At 42.3% G+C, this 9,553-nt stretch overlaps 1 protein-coding gene across 3 annotated transcripts in view; it reads right to left on the bottom strand.

The window, feature by feature from the left end:
- Positions 1-8,188, bottom strand: part of ZNF462 (zinc finger protein 462) — an 89,452-nt gene extending 81,264 nt beyond the window's left edge. For all 3 annotated transcript variants that reach the window (XM_042823014.1, XM_042823016.1, XM_042823017.1), the window contains exon 1: positions 8,016-8,188. The gene's annotated coding sequence lies outside the window, so the exon portion shown is untranslated. The remainder of the gene's footprint in view (positions 1-8,015) is intronic.
- Positions 8,189-9,553: the final 1,365 nt, after the last annotated feature.

The raw sequence follows: 9,553 nt of genomic DNA, 5'->3' as shown, positions 1-9,553 counted from the left end.
TGTTGGGTAACTACCAATGATGCAAGCAAGATGCCTCCACCAATCCTGCTCCCAACCTGAGCTAGGAATTGTGGACTTATCTGAACTTCACTTTAATATCAAGAAAAGGAAAATAGAGAGCAAAAAAAAAAAAAAAAAAAAAAAAAAATTTTTTGGATCATAAAATATCTGAATTCTGGCTTTTGGACTACAGGGAATATTTTAGTAATGATCACTTTTCCAGAGAGACACTGAAGTCTTCAGCAAGTCAACCAACTGTCAAGTTTGTTAAGAAGGTAAATGCACTGCCCTGCATATCAAACTCATGTTGAATCCTAATTTTCCTGCACATGTAGTCTTCATCTACTCTGTTTATTTGTAAGGCAGGAGAAAACTCCAAATATGGGCTGTTGGAGCACAGGTTCTGAGTGTCACATTCGCCCAGTATTCTCTCTTCCTTGCCAGCAATGAGAGATCTAGGGACAATGTGTGGGAGGTATGTGTTTGCCTGATTCTTGTGATAAGTAGCTATCTTATTTTGAAATATTTGCATGACAACAAACCAATCCAGTATGACCCATCTTCTTCCCAAAAGGAATATCCTGTGATGCCTTCTTTCCATAACTAATGGTACCACCCTGAAGCAGCACTGTTTGAACCTCAAGAGCTGAAAGTGAGAAGGAAGAGTTTGCTCACTCAGGCAGTGCAAAGAAGCCCCTATTGTCCTATAAGGCCACGGAAACAGTGACCACATGTACATCAGAAGATTCCATTTTTAGCATCTTTCAAAACAAAGTCTTCTCTTTCACATTATCACGAGCACACTGAATCCTCAGTCTTCCTATATCATTCTCTGCAATGTCTGCTTTGTTTTGTCTTGAAAAATCATTCTCCTGCCTCTCTACCCCACGCAATTTCTCTATTAGCAGCAAGTTTCCACTACACATAATTATGGCATGCCTTAGCCTACTTTTCTGTTTGCTGAATAGCTATGCCTATTTTCTACTTGTGCTGATGCTACCACTTACTTTTCCTGACACTCTAATCCTCGTATCCTTTGAAGGCCTAACTTCCTCTACCACAGCAGCAGCTGGGGTTCTCAGGCCCCTTCCCAGAGCTTTTTAATAGCAACAATGCCAGTGCTGAACATCCTACTTCTTAATCTTCAGGTCAGCAAGAGGCTGTACCTGTAAAAAAAAAAAAAAAAAAAAGGGTGCCACAAATACACTGTCCAGTTCTGCTGACTACCCATTATTTAACTGAACAGCAAGTTGTTAATTACATTTCCCTGGCATTGGAAGAAGGCAAAACACAAGCATAAAACATAGGCATCCTAGGGAGAGAAGAAGCTAGATGTAAAATAACTCCTCAATTTCCTGCACATTCCCAATTAGACTGTTTTATCTTCCACCATGAAAAAACAAGCTACTCACTTCAACTACATTCTTGAATTTAACCACTGAAAACTAACAGTAGTCCAGTGAATCCAGGGCTTTCTCAGAATTATTTGTCCTCAACACAGTGGCCTTGCAATGATTGCTGCCCTGATAAGCTCTCAGTAAGTCCTTCCTAATCACTCATGACATTGACGCTGTGCCTACAGCTCTATGCTGACATTATTAAACATGTATTCTTAAAGAGACTGTATTTGACTCCACTCAAGAACAATGATAGCACATCCTGAGATGTCTCATTTCCATCTTCTTTAAATTATCAAACAAGCATTGTTTTTCTTGAGGGATCTTTACCATCTTCTACCCAGTAAACTGTTTCAAGCCACAGCCAAAAAAACACTGTAGACAGCAGCTATGAAGGTCCATAACGGCATCAAAAAGACTAAGCCAGAAACAAAGAAGTGAAGATGAAGGAGAAATAAAAGGCACAGCATCACTGTTCAGTCTAGGACTGATGTTCTAATAACGAGTATGTCTCAGAAAATACTACAAAGCAAGCATAACCAATGGTGGAGGGAAGCTCCTTCAAACAGTGATTAACCAAGGATATTTTAAGATGAGAGCAGTAACATAGACTGACTCAAGCTGAACAAAGCAACTGTACAACTCCATGCAACTGCTGAAAAGCAGAAGAGAACTCGGGAGAAAGAATAGATGTTGTACATAAGCCCACGTATTTCAACTATAAGACAAACCAGAAATAAAGATTCCTCTTACCCCATCACAAAACCCCTCTTTCAAACCCTTCTGGGGTTGCGTTTGGACTGCAACATATGGCACAGCTTCATGAAGCTCAAGAGATAAGTGGCACACTTTACATCTTTGTATTCTTCCCGAAGCAGGGAAGAAAAAAAAACAAAACGCAAAAAACCAAACCAAAAAAAAAAAAAAAAAACCAACAAAAATGGAACAGAACTCAAAACAATCTCATGTGACTTTTTATTTACCCATATTTTCAACTTCCCAAACACAATTTGAAAGTAGAAGAATATTTCCAAAACTCAGCACAATAATTCAGATTGTATTAAATCTGGTCCCCTCATTTGGAATCTTCTGCTACAGCCTTTTCACTACAGCCAACAAGATAATTATCATAAGTTGAGCTATCTCCCTTCCTCCCCTCTTTTCTTCTTTCAGCACTGGCATACAAGCCATGCTATTTTAACTTCTTTCCTGTTCTCCCAGTTCTTCTGGAACATTTTATTTTCAACAGTCAACTCATTTGGAGAAGTGCCATGCTGAAGTTCAACCGTTTACAATGTTAACTGTGTCTCTGCCAGCAGCTGAAGACTTGCACCAACACCAACTTCTCCAGCACTTCTTTCACTAAAAATTTTGAGTTGTTCTCTCTGAGGAACTTAAGTATCCACAGTTTAGCAGATATTTAAGCCACGTTAATTCTTACTGTTCTCCTCTCTCCCCTCAAATTTTCATACTCCTTGTAGAGTAAGGTTGGCAGTCCTCCTCAATTCCTATTTCAGTAACTGCTGATTACATCCTATTGGTTCATGTTATATTTTACTCCTACCTGAAGGATTTCCTTTAAACAAACTCTTTCAGATGGACTGCTCGATTAGTTACTACTCTAGAAGTGAACAACTGTTTGAAAAGACAGCAAGCATTTATGTTGATGAAGTTAAGACATTTTGCCAATTAGAAATTCATGCTTGATCATATCCTTTAAGGATATCATAGTAGAAGATGACCTTTTTCAACTGAAACAAGTTCACAAGAAACATCATTTCAATTCAAAATAGAGAAATATCCACAAATATGTACGTGTATACACACACACATACATATATATGGTTTTCTACTACAGTGCATAGAAAACTCAGCAAAATATAGAGAAGTATAATACCTGAAAAGAGTCAAAGATGGGTCTCCATGGACCATCTTTCCTGGTCTGTCAGAAGAGCATCTCTTTTCTCTACCAGCATGCTTCTTCCAGTCACTCAGTTCAGCATCTCACTGGGTGTTTTTGGATAATTATCCTTCTATGACTTTTGTCACTATGTTTGGTTAGTGATAGCTTCGTAACAGGGCGATGTTAATTAATGAATACTATATATCTTTTCACTAATTTCATGGATAGAAGTTCCTTTTCTGCAATTTCCTACTACAAAGCAATGTTCTTCTGCTCAATTTCAGTAATTATCCACAACAACATGCAGAGAAAGTGTTAGAGCAAACTGGAGCAATCTCAGTTTATACTGTCCCTCCACATGTTGTTTGGAATTATCATAAAATTCACAGAACAAAATCATTCACATTTGTTTCTGGGAGCTCCAAATTTCAAGAGACGTCTTTGAGCTTTTTTTTGAAGTAACCTTCCTTACACTGTAACTCGTACTATTATAAGGCTTTGGTTCTTCCCATTTCCTTTCTAAGACTAAAATTAAACTTGTCCATTCCTTAGGGCCCAGATTAACATCTGCCAGATGTCCAGACATGTATGTTGAACATAGTTCTCCTTCAATACTTATCAACTATCTTTTCAATTATTCACATCTTCATAAAAGTCAATCACAGCACTCCAAAAATGGTTATAAATTTGCTGGATTGAATTGGCCATCTTTTTTTTCCCCTCACTTATGCTTGCTGTTGCTCTACTTTCCATTTCCACTGTCCAGCTATGTATTCATATCTTCACTGCCTGACCATATACAAGTAAACCAAAAGTGTGTTTTAACACATTAATGTTTGGAATACTTTCTGGAATTAAAATTTCAAAAGAAAAAAGAAAGAAAGAAACACGATATTTTAAGTTTCTCCTGAATGTAGTTCATTATCAACCTAATAAAAATGTAAAAGGAAATTGATTCATTGTTTAAATATTTTTAAAGCAGTAGTCCATAGGTTATGTCTAATGGGGTTAAGAAAAGCAATTAAGAAAAGCAAGTCTACATACTTAAGAACAACCTAAGAATGCAGTTTCTGTTAGAGCCTAACCGTAGACAAGCGCTTGGTGCTCGTTTCTCATAAATCAAAAGCAACTGAACGCCACTAACTGAATGAAGAAAATTTGTGCCTTATGACATGATACATGCTAGTCATCACTAGTTCATGAATTGAAATTATTTTTCTAGAGCTAATTCTTACTTATATATTTATTTGGGTTTGAAAAGTAGAAGTCACTCAGCTAGTCTTCTAAAAGCAAGGTGGATTTCACTCTGGGAAGACTGCAGCAAGGATCATCATTAAGATATTATACTCTAACAACAGTTCAGACTCATTCTAAAGAAAACTCCCGCAGGAGTAGTGCCGCACTCCAACATAAACTGCTGCAGTGACGTTTCCCTACCTGCAGGGTGCCTGCCACTGCAGGAGAGAGCCCAGATGCCTTCCCATGAAGATGCCCAATTTAACTTACTCGAACTTGCTCTTGTATTGCCACATTCAAGAGCAAGGCGTCTGCAGGCAGACGATGAGAGGACCTCCCTCAAGTTACAGGGAATTCGTTTTGAACTATGTAGCACAATAAGGAGACTGTATCTCTAGTAGAGGAGGTGGATACTTAGGATCTGACCAGACCACCAGAGGTCAGTGAGGACTTTCTCATCATCTTCTGTTGCTGCTGAATTAGACCTGTGCAGAAACTGTGAAATGCATCAATGGACATCATCTCAAGGAGAAAAAGAAAATTAAGTAGTTGACCCAACTCCTTGCTTTGTTGAAGTATAAGATGAAGCAGACCTGAAATATGTTTCACAGGCCACTTCTGAAACTGTTTCAGAAAGATGTCTCAGTACGTTGGGTGACCTATAAGCTACCAGAAGTAACAATGCACAGCTGATAAGGCAGTATACTTTCCTGATGTATTAAGTTATGTACTGAGGCATTTATTCCACAGGGTGGGGGGGGGGTGGGAAACAAATAATAAAAAATTATTGATTTTAACCTTGTGGGAGGCGCATCCCAACTCCAACTCTAGTCATAACAATTATCAAATCTTTCTGTTCTTGGTGCCCATGTTGGGATGTGCTTTGATTCAGATTCACCAATTTCCTGTTCTGTCACTTGTACCTCCTATATGTTGCACTTTCCTTCATAAATGCATCAGGACACTCTATATACGAATGTTACCTTTCTATGGAGCTGTGCCTTCAAACTGGGCATGCTTCATCCTGGTATCCCCTTCATGCATTTCAGTATTGTAGCTTGAATTTTATATGCAGCTGCATCTACTATGCAACTGTTGTGCAAATTGAGGCTGGTGGAAAAAGGGCGAGGCCTGGTCTGAGACTACCCAAAATGATTTCAGTTAAATAGGTGGCTTAAGAAAATCAGACAAATTCATTTTCAATTGCTATCACTCTTTAAAGATCTTAGGTTTCCATAATTACATTAAAACCGTAACAAAAATGCTGCCATAACTTTTCAGGGTAAAAAAAAAAAAAAAAAAAAAAAAAAAAAAAAAAAAAAAAAAAATAGATTTTAAGACACCAAAAAAGACAGCTGTGAAAACTGTTTCATATTTTCCAAGAGAAATTATGTATTTTATGATGCTCTGAGGAACCTACTAAAATCTTGCCAATATCATTTTAATGCAACCTAGTGAGTGAGGAGAAATATTCCATCTTAACTTAAAATACACCCAAAAGAAGGAATTCTCTTGAAAATCAGAAGTTAAAAATCCCATAAATCAGGCATCAACAGCATCACCTAGAAAAAAAAAATGACATTTCATGACATTCTCTGGAAGAACCTGAGCAGCCTCAAGCTGCGTGCACTTACCTCCAAATGCTTTCAGAAATCTATAAATATATGCACATATACACGATTTCTTTGGTCAACCGATCAACCTCCTAAATTCTGTGGTCTTTAACCAAAGAAAAATGTCTAGAAAGGTGACCTCCACATGAAAGCATAAGAGCAAAAAAGCCTAAGGATGTGTTTCTCTGTGTGAAGGAGAATCTGAACAATTTCCTCCAATCCTCATTTCCTGATAGCATGAAGTCAGAGAGAAGACCCATCACAATGTTGTACATTGAAAAAACTGAAGAAACCCTAGGGGAAAAAATCATGATTAAGCCAGCTTCTGCCAGCAAAGCTTCAAAACATGGAGAGGCATCCACGATGTTAGGAGCAGTTCCCATCTCAGCTTTGTCTACTCTCTCTCTCCTCCATTTTCTGGTGGAGCTAGAGAACATGACATGGCTTACCTGACTCAGATCACAGCTCTCTGCCAAACTAGTCACTTCCTCTTAGACATGCAAGCAGCTTCATGAGACAAACAGACCCCCACAGACACACACACAAAAGCAGCTGCAGAAAGCTCTCAAACTTGAAGGTCTTTCTCCTTCCAAACACCAGAAAAACGAATGAAACTTTTCCCGTTTCTCCCCCAAAAGAGGGATGTGAGGGGGGGGAGGAATCCTATCAGATCACAACCACATGAAGCTCCAGGAGGATCTCTCTGTGTGGAGAATAGAAACCACAAAGCCAAGAGGACGGGAGGGGGGCTGAGGAGAGGGGGGGGGGGGGGGGGAAGAACAAGGTTACTCCAGAAGACATAAAGAGCCCTGTGGACTGTGTGTGTGCATGTGAGCGAGAGCGAGGAGAAGCTTTGTGTTGTGGAGCCTGGACTGGAACCAAAGCAGACAGCTTGCAAATGGAGGACAGGGAGATAAAGAAAGGGAAAGAGGGGGAGAGATAGGGAGAAAGCTGCTCCGGGTGGTGGAGAAAGGGACAGGGGAGAAAGCTCCTTCTCCCTTGCCTGGATAAAAGGTAGGGACGTCGGAGAAGTGAGCGAGAAGAAGTGGGCTCCTTCCCATTCCTTTCTTCCCTTCTCGCTCTCTTTCTCTCAAAGGAGAGCAGAAGCGTGTGTAATGGCTCCTGCTCTCCAGCCGAACGCTGTCCTCCTGCGAGCAGCCTCCTGCGGGCACAGCAGCCCCCCAGCCCCGCGCCGCCGGGGACCCCCGCATCCCAACTCCAGGAGCGCGGCGACGGGGGCAGCACCGCCGGTGAGGGACCAGCGGCGAGACGGGGGCAGCGAGGGGACGGGGAGAGGGAGAGGGGGAGAGAGGGAGAGAAAGAAAGAAAGGAAGAAAGAGGTCACCCGATTGCCTGGGTCGTGCCAGCACGGAGCTTTTCTCTCCTCCGTGTCTCTCCCGTCTCTGATCCAAGTCCACACGCACAGCACCATCCAGACCTCTCTCACACACACATAGCCACACGGGCACCCCCCGCCCCGAAAGCTCGGTTGATATCTCACTTATCTCCCCATACCCCCCCTTTAATGCAACAACAAAAAATTAATTAACCGCCTTCCTCCTCCTCCCACCACCACCACCACCACCACCACCACCACCACCACCAGCACCTCCTCCTCTTCTCCTCCTCCATGCAAGAGACTTCTCTCAAACAAAACACCCCGCTCTCTCGCTCCCTCTCCTCTTTTTTTTTCTTCCTTTCTTTCCTCCTCCTTCCTCCGTTGGCCGAATGAATGGGTTTCAGAGGAAGGTGGTGGAGAGAAAGAAAGAGAGAGAAGACCAAACAAAAAGAGGTATATAGATAAACACATGAGAGATGATCTCTCCAATGCCAAACCGGAGATGGGTTTTAATTGCGAGAACTTACAGGAGCGTCCCGGCACTGCTGCTCTTGCTGCTGTCTCCTCTCCTCTTCCTTTCTGCCTAGCTCTTCTTCTTGTTATTGTTGTGGAAGTTGTTTTGTGAGTCTCATGTGCTCCTTGCCAGGTCTCAGCAATGGAGGATCGCCATCTTTCCCTGCTTTCCCCCCCTCTCTCTCCCTCTCTCTCTCCTTCACTGGTTTGCTGCAGCTGCAGATGACCTGAGATATCCGTCTCTCTCTCTCTCTCTCACTCACCCTCTGTGTCTCTCTCTGAATAATGAGCAACCAGAGGGAGAGAGAGAAAGAAGACAATCTCCTCTCCTACCACACAAAACGCAAGAGCACCAGGGGGTGCAAGAATCCTTTCTAACAACAACAACAACGTGTAGGGGAAGAGGAGGAAAAGGAGAAAGAAACGAGAAGAAAAGAGAGGAGGAAAAGGCAAGAAGAAAGAGAAGGAGGGAGGTGGAAGAGGAGGGGGGAGAGCGAGCAAACAAGAGAGATCCAGGAGGCAGACAGATGGAGGAGAAGATGGTAGTGATAGAGGAGGCGGTGTTGAAGATGAAGGAGATTAAGAGGAGGAAGGTGGTAACAAAAAGTTAAGGTTTGGGACACTGAATCACTCACGGGCCAGGGAGGAGGAGAAGGAGGGGGAAAGATCTGAAGAGCTTCCCCTTCCAAGCTGTTGCCTTCACAAAGCTTCCTGCCCAGGAGCGCTCAGCAGCTCCTGCGATGCTGGGGGAGCCGCTGGGATGGAGCGCTCTGCTGGGTCATAGCTTTCTTCCAGCCATGGCAAAAACCGGTTTCTGCATGCAGATCTGCCCCTGAGGTGATCCCTCAGACACATCCATCTAGAGACTAATCTTCCCTGAGCAGGGTAAAGAACATAAATGGAGCTGGAGGTTGCAAAGTATAAAACCAGATCTACCACGTGGTTGGTTTTTAATCCCCCTTCCAGCTCGCATTTGATGTGGAGAAAGGAGACTCGAATTGTCCATTTCTGGCACGTATTTTGAAGTCTACTCCCGGAAATAAAGACAGTCATCTCCAGGTTTTTTATTTCTCACAAGCATCTAGGAGAAAAGAGAGCTTGTACTACGGAGCACCAAATCACTTCCTACATTGGTGAGATGTGCAAAATAAAATAAATAATCCCACTTAAAATAAGTTTTGTGCCTTCCAACACCTAGTCGTCTGCTCTTTTGTGACAGATTATTTAAAGCAGAGGAAAGAAACGATCAAGGCTCACAAAGGAAGGTATCTTGGTGATGAAGGCAAGCCAGCAAAGACAAAGCTGCTGTAGTCTGCATTTATATTTAGCCTGGTTCTATTAAGCATTGTGCTTAACTCCCTCTTTTGCGCGACCCCCCTCTCCCCCCCCCCCCCCAGCCCTCCAAGCTCCACACCAGGTCAGATTCTTTCTAGGGTTATGCCTACCATGGAGGGGGGTAGAGGGGTGGGGGGGATTAGGAGTTATGTGCAGACTCAGAAAATCAATGCACGGGAGTGAGGCAAAATCAATTTGAGCGCAAGGGCATGGCTGG

This window comes from Centrocercus urophasianus, unplaced genomic scaffold (assembly GCF_019232065.1).
Source record: "Centrocercus urophasianus isolate 14NV4802_14NV808 unplaced genomic scaffold, USGS_Curo_1.0 seq_21, whole genome shotgun sequence".
Classification (NCBI taxonomy): domain Eukaryota; kingdom Metazoa; phylum Chordata; class Aves; order Galliformes; family Phasianidae; genus Centrocercus; species Centrocercus urophasianus.
The sequence above is the reverse complement of the archived record's forward strand: the minus strand, read 5'-3'. Positions and strand labels throughout refer to the sequence as shown.